We start from the raw sequence: 13,069 nt of genomic DNA on the forward strand, positions 1-13,069 counted from the left end.
ATCATAGAACAAGAACGTATTATCGTCGTTTTGGTATATCCATTCTTATATTATTTATGGGTACGGCGGATATAGATACTATAATATCTGATTACCATAGTTTAAAATATATTTTACTATTTATGAAACCTAGGGGTTGAGGGAGGCGTAGCCCCCTTCAAGTTTGTAATAACTGTATAAAGCCATATCTCCCTCCCCACTCATGACAAAAACCTAAATACGCCACCGGTACGTACACAAGCACGCGCGCACGCACCTACACACCGCACGTATGCGCGCGCGCGGATAGGGGCACACGTTTGGCTTACAACGCGCGTCAGTCCTCGTTCGTACGCCGCCGTTCGACGACCGTTTTTTCCCCCGCGGCGGTGTCCGTCGGTTGAACCTCCGCGGCGCGAGTTTCGTTTCGGTCCGGTTATATTTTCGCATTCGTTTCCTTGGCGAACGGGTGTTTCGATTTAACACGTTTGCGGTTGCACCGGATAGATAGAAATGTCCACACGCCTTACCGATGGTTAAAATGTTATTATGCGATCGTGTGCGGATCGTGAAACGAAGAGAATTCGGTTTAGTGCGTGCGATTGGTCCGACGACGGAAGGATAGTCAGACGGTCGACGTCTTCGTATTGCATCCGGTAAGTGTCGAATGATGAACGGCATTCTGAAAATGAATATTATGAAGCTTATTTTGAATATTTTCAATGAAAAATTGTTTTAGTTTTTTTTTTTTTTTGCAATCACGACTTTTTGACTTTTTAATAAGTATATTTTATTAAATTATTAACATGAAATATTAGTTATCATCGGTATTGTTCAGTCAATTTATTTTTTTTTTGTTTTGATTATACTATATACATTATATATTGTTTAACATGATAATATTATTATTAATAAGTACCTCTCAAATAATAGCCAGTTCAATCGTGTTAAAACAATATGATTTCGTGTTAAAATTACGAACCAACTTTAATACTGTATACCAATAAACTAATCAACTTTACAGATGTTTTATTTATCATCAGTCTTATAAAGCTACTCGAAACAAAAACATTTTTAAAGCCATTATTATTAAAAGTATTGTTTCTATACAACTAAATGTATAAGAATTTATATATAAATGATACTATATTTAGTAGAAATTTTCAATCACATATAAAATTATCAATCAAACGTTAGATCACAATAACATTTAAAATATTATTTAAAAAAAACCATTGTTATAGAATATTTTAGAAATAATAAAATAATAATGATAGAATAATTGAGTTATAATTATATTTTCTATTCAATGAACACTTTGATTTCAAAAATTTACTTTTGAAATAAATACTTCATGCAGTTATCTGGATGTGATAATGTGATATTTTATTAATATTGAGTACATAATTCAAGACAATAATTATAACTAATTTTTGAGTCAAATTATATAATTTAGTATTATACGTTTTGTAATTTTTGTAAATATATAAATAAATAAAAATATTTTATGTATTGAAATAAATAAATAAAAGCTTAGCCTAGATTATTATTATATTTGTAACGTTTGACCGGTTTAAAATTAAAAATTAAGCAATACATACAGCATACACAAAGTCAATAAAGTCGCGACTCGATAGTTTTTATGTTTTCTCACCGTGTAAAATTTTAATTTTTTAGTTTTGCAACTGATATAAAATAAATAAAAGTCAATGTATAACACGCATTAATAGTTTTAAACAGGGTGAGATTGAATTTTTTTTTTATATATTTATATGTTTGAAATTGTTAAAACTCATCAAATGATTTGATTGGATTTCATTTCGTTAAAGTTCTTTATACTTTTTTGATAATGAAAAATTCTTAGAACATTGATTTTTACAAAACTATACATATTTATTTAATATAATTTTTTTTTTTTTTTGATTTATAAAATATTTCTAAACAATATAAAAAAAAATTTAAAAAAAAGACAAATTGTGAAGCCTGTATTTGTTTGTTTTTTTAAAGTTAATATATGTAAACTCATGTTTAAAAAAATATAAATTATACTATATTTTGAAACACTTAATAAATCACAGTTATCATAATCAGAAAATACATGAATTAGGCCAAGAAAAACATAAAAATATGTAATAAAGGGAGTATAAAATATTGATTGTTTTAATGATCTGACGTATTAGGTAGGCAATATTAGTACATTCACGTATAGGAGACCATCTAAAGTATTATGAGTAGTGTTGATTGTTAAAACCTAATTTTCAACGAAATACAACCAATATTGTTTGTAACAGATGCATGATTAATAGTAATAATAATAACATGAAGCAGTATACTATATGTGTTTTGTATACAAATTTGAAACGTAAAATTCGTTAAAATAATGCCAAACTGTGATTTTATACCATATTAATATTCTGATTTATCCGATCTATAGTTTATGAATTTTCACTTCAGTCAGTCGAATTAAAACTTGAATATTATAATGGAATATCAACTCCTGGGTCGATAATAGTTATTTAATAAATCAATACAAGCTTAATAGTATGACACAAAATACGTGAATGGGCGTCGAAGTCCATTGAGCACTGATGGTGCTAATGGTGATGTGTAGCTAAAAATTATTTTTATTCCAAAGAACTGTGAAATGAATATTTTGTTACATCAAAACCTGGCGTATCCGAACGTACGTAATATTATTATTCATTCCACTATATTTTCCTCTTGATATTCGAATTATTATTTTTTTTTTTTTTTTTTATAAATTTTTTTTGTACTTTTTCACACGGTAAAAAAATATTGAGCAATCGTGGAATAGGTATTGTTCTAATTGTACGAAAACTTTATCGAACACGTAAACAAACTTATTTGTTCAGGAGTCTGAGGCAAAATAAAATAAATTGTATACATGTTTGAAAGTATGTTTTTATGCGTACAGTATTCCGAAATGTGTAATCGATGCTAAAATAGTTTATACAGGGTTTTTGCGGAACATTGAATCAATAGTGTGTATAAACACAGTTCAGGAAACCATAGTGGCCTACTGGAGAAAAATTATCTATACACGTTACATCTCTGTTTTGTATTATTATTAAAATTAATATATATATATACATAGTTTTTTAAATCTTTGAGGCTCAGTTCTATTTTATGTATGCGAAACTATTAGCAGTTTTATTGAAATGATGTACTATGTGGACTTTAAGAAACAAAAATTTATAATCGTTAATCACCCCTCAGACGTGTAGGGTTTTGATCTAGAGTAGAGCGTAAATAAAATTTAAGAAGAAAAGAAAAAGGTTCTCTAAACAATTACATATTTCGTTCATCTTTGTCTGGAAATGGTATTAATAAAATGATGATTGACGTTTCGCACTTTAGAAAATTAATAATTGTTGTTTAAAACCAAATCATTGGGGGATGTTTAAAATTCAACAATTTTGAAAAATTAAAAAAAAAAACTAAAACTATGTACACGATAAATTTTAAATCAAAATGTCTTCTAATCTATAATATCACTAAAAAGAAATCTATTGTATTGTTGATGTCTCGCGAAATATAATAATGTTAAGAGGAAAATGTATTTTATCGTTTGATTATTAGCTTTGATATAATATGTCATTATAAAGTTTAATTGACGATAATTCGTTCAGTCGATATATTTTACAATAACAATGATTTTTTGCTGTATTTTAATATATTGATGAAAAAGATACAGGAGAAAATATTTTAAAACTAATATAATAACTAATATTATCGTTTGTTTACAAAATATTCAAAAGTGTATGGTCGAAATTAGCAGCACGTATTTGTGCACAAATTGAACTGTTTTCAAATATCGATAAGCCAGTACGTGGCCAACACCGTGATTCTTTCCTGTTTTTTTATTTTATAATTATATATGTTAATTATGCTAGAAAAAACCAACCAAGCACACAAGTGGGTGCGTATAAAAATGTAAAAAACTATTTCTGGTTAAAAATCTGTAGCTGAAAAAATTAATCAAAATCTAGTTCTTTCTTACCTCCCCGCTCAAGCGTATGGTCAGTAGGCCATAAAAAAATATTTTGGAATAAAAAGTTCGTGTTTTAAAAATACGATAAAGTACCAACAATATTGGACACAAAAATACGGACTAAATAAAATAAAATGTATTGAAAATATGTTTATGTATAATAATAATTACTAATTACTTTGGTAAAATGGAATAAAAAAATTAAATAGTTATTTATCGTTATATAAATTTGAATCATATCTATGGTAAACTCGAATACTCGTGTTGGGTATGTGTGTGGCAGAGAGTGCTCGTGTTTCTAGTCCATATGGGAATAATTTAGTTGGTTGGCATTATTTTATTTATAATTGATTATATTATACATATATATATAAACTGATCTTCCCAGTTTTTCTGGGATTAATTTATTAATTTTAATTATTTTAATTATTGTTTTTACTAAAAAAAAGTAGGATATTTTTATTTTTTATTTTTTAATGAGTTTTTAATATGCATTTTATAATATATCAACAATTATCAATTATTATAATTGACAATCAGTCGTGTAAACTTATGAAAATCATACTTCTAGATTTGGGAACCGGACTGAATAATAAAATTAATTGTTTACGTAATTATACATATATTGTTACTTGAAAGAGCATTGATGATAGAAAAGTTGATACTAAAAATAAATAACAAAAACTTTCAGTGAGTTCTTTGAGGAGGGAGTGATGAAAAATTTAGAAGCAGATGTTGAAAGTCTCAGTCACCCCTACCCCCTCCTCTCATGGTTAGGTAGAAAGCAATACAAGCTACTGTTGAGTTCCGTTCTAAATAAGTAGTGTGGTAGTAAGCTGCGACCAGAAATTTGACGTGAATCTCGTGGCAGTCTTTATCACAATGGCTGTCGACGATTACGTCTATATTTTCAACGATCAGTCCACGGAGTGGGCCATCAACGTGAAACCCAGTTTCCCTTGTCCATCGTCAGAGGTGGACCTGTAACGGCTGCGAGGACGTCTGAACAGTGGCGTAGAAAAACTCATTAGCGCCCTTGGCCAACTTGGAAAAAAGCGGTTTTTAACCAATCGAAATTTGATGTTACAATATTTTTTTTAAATATACAATTTATACTTAAAATTAATTATTACAGTGTTAATTGTAAACTTTGAAAATTTGCTTTTCTCACCTTATGACTAGCAAATTCATTGATAATTTCTTCATATTAAATTTTTTTATTTAAATGATCTTGTGCTTTTTTCACAATTTCATCATACAATTCACACGTATTGTGTACAAATAAAAAACATCTACATATTTCAAAAAGTATGCTGGAAAAATTTCGATTTGATTGTAATATAAAAATATGACTTTTGTACAGTTTTGCGCTTCTTTACAATTCGTGCTCCTGGCGTAGGCATAGTTCGTCATAATCTTGCTACGCCACTGCGTCTGAGAAGAACCGCCACCAAGTGTACCGTGTGCATGTTCTGCAATTGGAAAACCACGACCTCACGCTATAGACTATCCGCCAAAAACCATAAATATCCATAATAGATTTCTATGATAGAAACCTCGGATAATCAATAGGCATTAGCATCAACGACCCAAAATAATGGTACACTTGGCATTATATTTTAATTATGGCTTCAAAATTACGTTCATCGGATGTAAGATCGTAAATGACGTCATTTGGAAACAAAAATTAAATTTGCTTGCCATTCGCAAAATTAATTTTATATGGTATGATTGACCAGGAAGAAGCGATTGTAAATATTCGGATGAAGTGGAAAGAGGTTACAGTTCAACTTTTTCCGATGCGCATCACACGCCGGATGTTTCGTTAGTAAATTTTTAGAGTCTGACAATACTGGCATACTTTGTCCATTACACGTTGCACCGATAACAACTTTAAAATGCGTAGAGTAATTAATGTTTGGTGCAAATTCAAATGCAAGACGAACAAATTATGTACGTACTAATTCATGACAGGATCGCATTCTCTCTCGATATCGTGATCTAATTGCGGTTATGTGCTATTCAAGCGCTGTCCTTGCCTTCGAGATACTTGTTCACGATTTTCTCTCTATCTGGTTCAGATTTTTAAGCTGTGTTACAGTGCGAACAAATTCGATAATTGTAACATACATATGATTTAATTAAAGTCACGTACGTTTGACCATTAATTAAATGTAGTAAATAATATTATTTTAATGAGAATTATTATAATATACAGTTATTTTGAAGATCATGCTTAATGTGCCGTAGTAAAATTACATGTCAAGTTATATTTACAAATCTTAAATGTAAAAATTATAACATTATAATTATAATTATATTATTTTTGTTATCATACAATTTATTTACGTTATGCATTATTCAGTCCTGTACCGAAAACGTATTAAATTTATGTAAATCATTCAAGAATAATAAATAGATTTCCTCAGTACAAGAGTTAATATCATGTTAAAATGTTTATATTTATATATACGAATATAATCAATTTAAATCATGATTGTAATTTAATTGAAAATGAAATATTCAGTTAAGTGGAAATATAACAGAAAATTGGTGATAAATATACATTGAAAATATTTTCATCATAAAAAAAATATATAAAACAAACAAAAAAATATATTTAATTCTATGTAGTCATTGAAATAGGCTTAAAATTGAATAATTCGATATAAAATTAAAAATTTAAATTCTATTTTTTTTCTTTGAATGATTAGCTTTAATTGTATCATTAAATTACTAAAAGATGCTTATATAAAAACAATCGATGTATAGTAATTGAATTAGAAAATATAAAAATTCAAATTTAACAATAATTCGACATTATACTGTAATTAAAAACAACGAGAAAACTTATTTTTTTTTAATATTTGAAAACTATCCGAACCACTTTATATATGATTTAGTTAACCATAAATGTAACTTTTTTTTTTTTTTTTTTTTAAATTAAAATTCTAAAAAAACCAAATACTTTTAATTAATTAATAATACGTAGAACACGTTTATTTAAAAATATACAAATTGATTACTTTCTTGATTATTATTCAATACAAAGTATTAATTTCATTGAAAGTCTGTGACGGAAAAAAATTTTAATAATATTATGTTGGTCAATTCTTATAATAAAATATATCTATGATTAAGAAAAAATAACCATATTTTGTAAGATGTGCAATGTTTTTGAAAAATAATAATAACCAAGTCCATCATTAAAAACAGTATTCAAAATAATACCAATTAGATTATTATATGTTATAATTAACAGCTTAAAGAAAGAGTGGGTAAAAAAAAAAAAAGAGTTCAATGTAATGGCATATGCATTGGCGAAATGATAAATATAACATTGTAACAAAATCACAATGATTTATTAGATATTATTTTTAAACTCCATAAAAATAAACAAAAACCAATTTTATAGCTACGTGGGTTTTTGAAATGTTTATCAAATTAATATTATTTTCTTTTAATTTTATGCTTTTTTCGTAGTATGTATCATATTAAAAATATACATTACCTTTATGAGATTAATATAATAACAATTTTTTTAATAACGAAGTTGTTTTTGATATTTAAGTAGGTATAAAATAAAACTTGTTAAGTCCAAATTATCTGCCTCCTAAAAAAATGGAAATTTAATAAAAAATCTCAGTTAAATTGAAATACACAACATATAGACATGTATTCGCTTCATTATTGCATCAGTGTGATAATTATGCACATGTTCACGATTTTTGACTGCTTAACACGTTTAGGTAATAGACAAACTTTATGAATCATTTCATGTCTTGTAAACGAATTTTATGTAGTTCGTCACATATGTTTAATCGCGACGACAAAAAATAAAAACCAAAAGATTGTTTCATTTGTTTGCCGTTCTTGTCAAGATGATTCTAGTGACAATCCATGATGAAATGTATCCTCAATCCTCAGTGTCAAATTTATTAAATTATTTTTTTTAAGTAAGTAAAAATATTTTTGTAATTTTATAAAGTTTTATGAAATATCCTTAAATTTGGTGTGTACATTTAATTATTTTATGCGGTTTTTCAGTGAATAAAGTTTTGATGTCAGAAGTTCATCGGTCAAAGCATTTATTTTCTTCGATTTAAATAAATTCGTTATGGAAATTATACATTCATAAAGATATACTAACGACAAAATTGAAATTATAAGGAATATTATCATTTTTAAAATTTATGCGATTTGTTTCTTTGAATTTTTTATAACTAAAATTTTATAAATATCAAAGTTTTTTTTGTGTAAAATTGTTAATAATTTAAATTTTGTCAACGCGTGCCAAAGGTACGCCACTCTTGCTCTATACTACTACTCTATACTCCAATATAGTATTTAAATGTTTCAACAATTTTAATAACAAATAACCCAACATAACGATACACCTGTTGATGCTGTGGCACTTCTAAGCATTGTTTTTTTGAAGACCTTTTGAAGATTCGTATATACATATTTAATTTCTCCCACCGTGTAGGAACTAATATACATACCTGGTTTTCACCGTATAGGAACTTACATATGTCTGTGTAGGAAATAACGTATGTAATTGTTTACCTGCTACTCTCATGTAGGAACTTATTATCCCCCATCATAAGAACTATGAAATAGTATAAAAACAAAATCGTAAAAAATTCCATTCTTTGTTCTCTTATTCTCGTTCCTTTTAAGTTAATGTAGTACTCTTATATTTGTTTTCTAGGTCCCGTGGTTTTGTCCTTTTAGGTTTTAGTTTTATTCGATTCAGTCTAGCAAAATGTTTTGTATGAAAAGTTCTAATATTTTTTTCCATGTATTTTTTTTATATTTTATTTTATTTTTTATGGTTTTACGTATTTGACAAAAAAACATTTTGAAAAAAACAGTTCAACTAGTTCATTCAAAAACAATGATCTACTCTACGTGTGATCTAGTTTTATTTTTCATATCAAATGTATGAAGAACAACAATAGTGAAGTATTGTTCCTAGACTATTATCCTGTCATCATCAATGTACACATTTGTTCAAATAATAAAATGTAAACCACTTAAAATTGTTACGACTCATATTTCTGTTTTCTTCAACGACGTATTTGTGAAAAATATTGTATTCATGAAATAAATAATAATATATCCATTAATACGCAATAATTCATTATAATTTCGTATAATGCACTACTGTACACAATTCGTAGTTATTTACTAATTATTAGAAAAATAAACAGGTATAACTGTATTATAGATTGAAGTGTCAATGATTTTAAAAAAAATCTAAGTGGTCACGAAAAAATTATTAGTTGAAAGTTGTTTAAAATATTAAAAGTATTTTGTGATGTCATAGTCTATTATATTGAACTTAAAAAAATTGAAGATATAAAAAAAAAGTAAACTTCGTTTTAGACGAACGGCTGATTTTGCTATAAATATGCATAGTCATTTTTAATTTTTTCTAAACGATTAATTAAAATGACAGTAACATTCTCTGTCTTTTAATGAAACAATAAATACATCTACAGGTGGACCGATTAACTTAGGTGTCCATATGAACCATTTAACTATATATTTTTAGACTTAATCTTCTATCATAATACATTAAAAACGAAACAACTGAATATATATAATTGAAGTGTTTATTATTATGAAATAATTAACCCCCACTGCATTAGTTCGACCCACCTTATATATTGCAGATAATTATAATGCGTAATGAAATATTATAGTGAGGTTTGTTTCACAAAACGTAAATATTTTACTTTTGATAGTTTTATTAGAATACTTTATTGAATAAGTATGCCCCTGAAACCGATAATATCGTGACATTCGTATAAAAATTATTTTAAAATATTGAAAGATGATTTACCATATATTTGTAATGCCTGCAAACATATCCGATTAATTAGTGGGGGACGGTATAGTGGAGGAGATATAATATATATGTGATCACTAACTCCGTCGTAATATATAGTCCATTAAGTATCGATGATGTGAATAAAAGAATCTTGGACAGAAGCCCATATCGCATTATCATAATAGGTGCAAACAACCCATAGTCACTTCGATAGAGTTACCGTGGCCATCGATCTATCATCGTTATTTTTTATCTAGAAACTGATTGCCATTTAGTAAAAACACCGTTCGGTCTTAACAGTTTTCATAGGATAAACAATGAATTACCGTTATTACTTTATACTATAATTTATTATTACGACGTAGGTCCCAAGTGAATATGGTCTATGTTCGAGCGGATCACGTGTTCGTTCACGATGGAAAATTTAAGTCATCTGACCTGAAAACGCCTTACATTTTTGGTAATAATGAATTCTAAACCGTCACAGAATTAAAATTTTTTTGCATCCATTCTGAGAGACCGAATGGCGTTGATGGGAAATGATGCAATCGTTTTGAATTCGTTTTGTTCTTTTTAATTTTCAATGGCATGTATAAGGTAGCCAATAGTCTGTAAAGCATCGATCGTTTAAAAACGATATTTAGGAACATTTGAGATTCGTCCTGTTCAAATTATGTTCTATAATAGTATATACAATTGTAAGTACAGTGATTTCACACTAGTATAAAGCTGGTAAATATCAGGATACGAAGATTTATGATCTATCTCGTCGAATTCTGTTGCAGTTTTATTAGGCACGTGCTCAGGAGGAAGAGTGTAAATTCTTTTGACATTGAGGTTATTAATCAAAAATAATATTTTTTTCCCAACTGAAAGACCTATACATTTTAACAACTTTTTTTAATTCTACTACCTGTTTACGGTAAATCCGATCAAGCGACAATAACGTGTATACAAATTTAATAATCAAAAATTACATTAATTGCCTATGTTATTAGGTAAAATATTATGTGAGCCCCACAAATAGATTTTGAAATTTATCAAATTATTCTCACTAATTTCCCTAATACCAAGTAGTAAAGCCTATGTAAAACTTACTACAGATGATATATGACCTGATTCAATGATACCTTGAACGATCTAAAGTTTTTACTTACAATTCCTATTGCAACGTTTTTATATATTAAAATTATATTGGCAGTCAAAATAAATTGGGATATTTGAAATCGTTATATTTTTTATTGAAAAAAAAAAAAAAAAAGAACTTGGAAATCGAGTAAATATTAACTTTTATCGTGTTTTTAATTTTTATAATTAAGTTTATATTATAATCATTAAGTATAGCTGATCAGAGATGTTTAAAAAAAAAAAATTAATATAACAAATACAAGCTGCTAAATATTAAATTAGAGCTGAAGGTTGTTATTGATAATTATTTTTTTTTTGGCAGTATTTGACCAAACTTCGATCATTCATAAACTGTATTAATAATTAAAATGTATGATAAAAATGTCCAATAAACACAATTATAGTTATAATAATAATAATAATAATAATAGTTTATTAACGCCCATATAGAGCAATTGAGTTTCAGCATGTTTTACAAAAATTATAAATATAAGTTATAATGATAATGATGATAATAATAAATAATAATATCTAATAGTAGTATTTAATTTTAATTACTTAATTCTATGTTTGTGTATTTTAAAAACTAACAATTATATATAATTTTAATTATCTACAATTACTTATTTATATTAGAGTCGTACATAATACAATTTGGTGATTTTCTATTTGAAACTTAGACATAAAAGCCGAAGTTTAGATTCTTCATCAAAATTAAAATCGAAATTAAATTCATTACAGCTTCGAAGCATACGACATATAGGTCCATTAAAACAATATAGTTGTGAGTGGAATGGCTCATTGAAAGTTAATTTAGATCTTGAGTAAAAAGTAGGGACCAACCAACCTATTTCCCCCCAAAATTTCAGGACATTTAATTTGATCATTTAATATTTTGTAAATAAAAGAGATATCAATAAATTTTCTTCTGGAAGACAGGGTGTTTAAACCTAAATTTGACGCAAGTTCATCAATTGTACAATGAATAGCAAATTTATTTGACAAATATCTTAAAAAGTAGGATTGTATTTTATTTAAACTATTTATATGACCAGATTGCGATGGGTTCCATAATATGGACCCATACTCAATATTTGATCGAACTAGCGAACAATACAAAGTTCTGAGACATTGAATATTATTGAAGTTCCAACATTGTCTCCTAATAAATCCTAACATGCGCATCGCTTTATTATGAATATATGATACATGTTCAGAAAATGTAAGATCAGATGATAGTAAGATACCTAAGTCTTTGATAGAAGAGACTATTTTGATTTTATGGTTGTCTAATGAATAATTATGTAAAATCGGTTTATTTTTCCTGGTAAATGAAATTTGTGCACATTTATTTACATTAATTTTTAAGTGGTTTTCTTTACACCAATTAGAGAATCGATGAAACTCTTCTTGTAGTCTAACACAATTCATCTATTGAATTTATTGTTAGGTATAATTTTAAATCATCAGCGAATAGAGAAAATTTACAATATCGGAGTATACTTTTAACGTCATTCATAAATAACAAAAATAATAATAATATATTTCATGAGAGATTATTTAAATAATTTGAAAGAAAAAAATATTAAAAACGTATAAATTATTTATTTCAAACGTCATATTATGTTGCACGGCAACTGTACAGTAAATAAAATTAACATTTGGCATAAGTTAAAATAGTGATTTAATAGAGACTTTCGACCGATGTGTATTAGTATTTGATGAATGAAGTAAATTTGTAGTAAACCTTAGCAAATTGAATAGGAAAATTATAAAAATTTAAATTAAACAAAAACACTTATTTTTTATCTTTATTTTTTCTATTGTAATAACCCAAATATAAATAAAAGATAATGTAAGTTAGTTGAATTAATTGTATTACCAAGTTATTACTTTCCTCTTTGTTTATTGGAGAGATTTCGAGGTTTAAAGGTCCAAGAGCCGATAAATGCAACTGGATAGACTTATAAGCTAGATAAAATAATATTTGTTCTGTGGCAAATGAATCGACGCGTTGATGAGCCAATTACTGAAGGCTATTGTAGAGGTAGAGTGAAGGTGGAAATCAATTGACGTGAACACCATATTCAGAACTAATGACGGATACTCATTGA

The 13,069-nt window shown here is 27.1% G+C and overlaps 1 protein-coding gene across 1 annotated transcript in view; it reads left to right on the top strand.

Moving 5' to 3' along the window:
• Positions 1 to 336: 336 nt before the first annotated feature.
• The window catches only part of LOC112687959 (octopamine receptor), a 127,669-nt gene continuing 114,936 nt past the window's right edge, over positions 337 to 13,069 (top strand). Inside the window, exon 1 of the mRNA XM_025560961.1 lies at positions 337 to 635. The gene's annotated coding sequence lies outside the window, so the exon portion shown is untranslated. The remainder of the gene's footprint in view (positions 636 to 13,069) is intronic.

Source organism: Sipha flava, unplaced genomic scaffold (assembly GCF_003268045.1).
Source record: "Sipha flava isolate LNK unplaced genomic scaffold, YSA_version1 36_pilon_pilon, whole genome shotgun sequence".
In the NCBI taxonomy this organism is placed as follows: domain Eukaryota; kingdom Metazoa; phylum Arthropoda; class Insecta; order Hemiptera; family Aphididae; genus Sipha; species Sipha flava.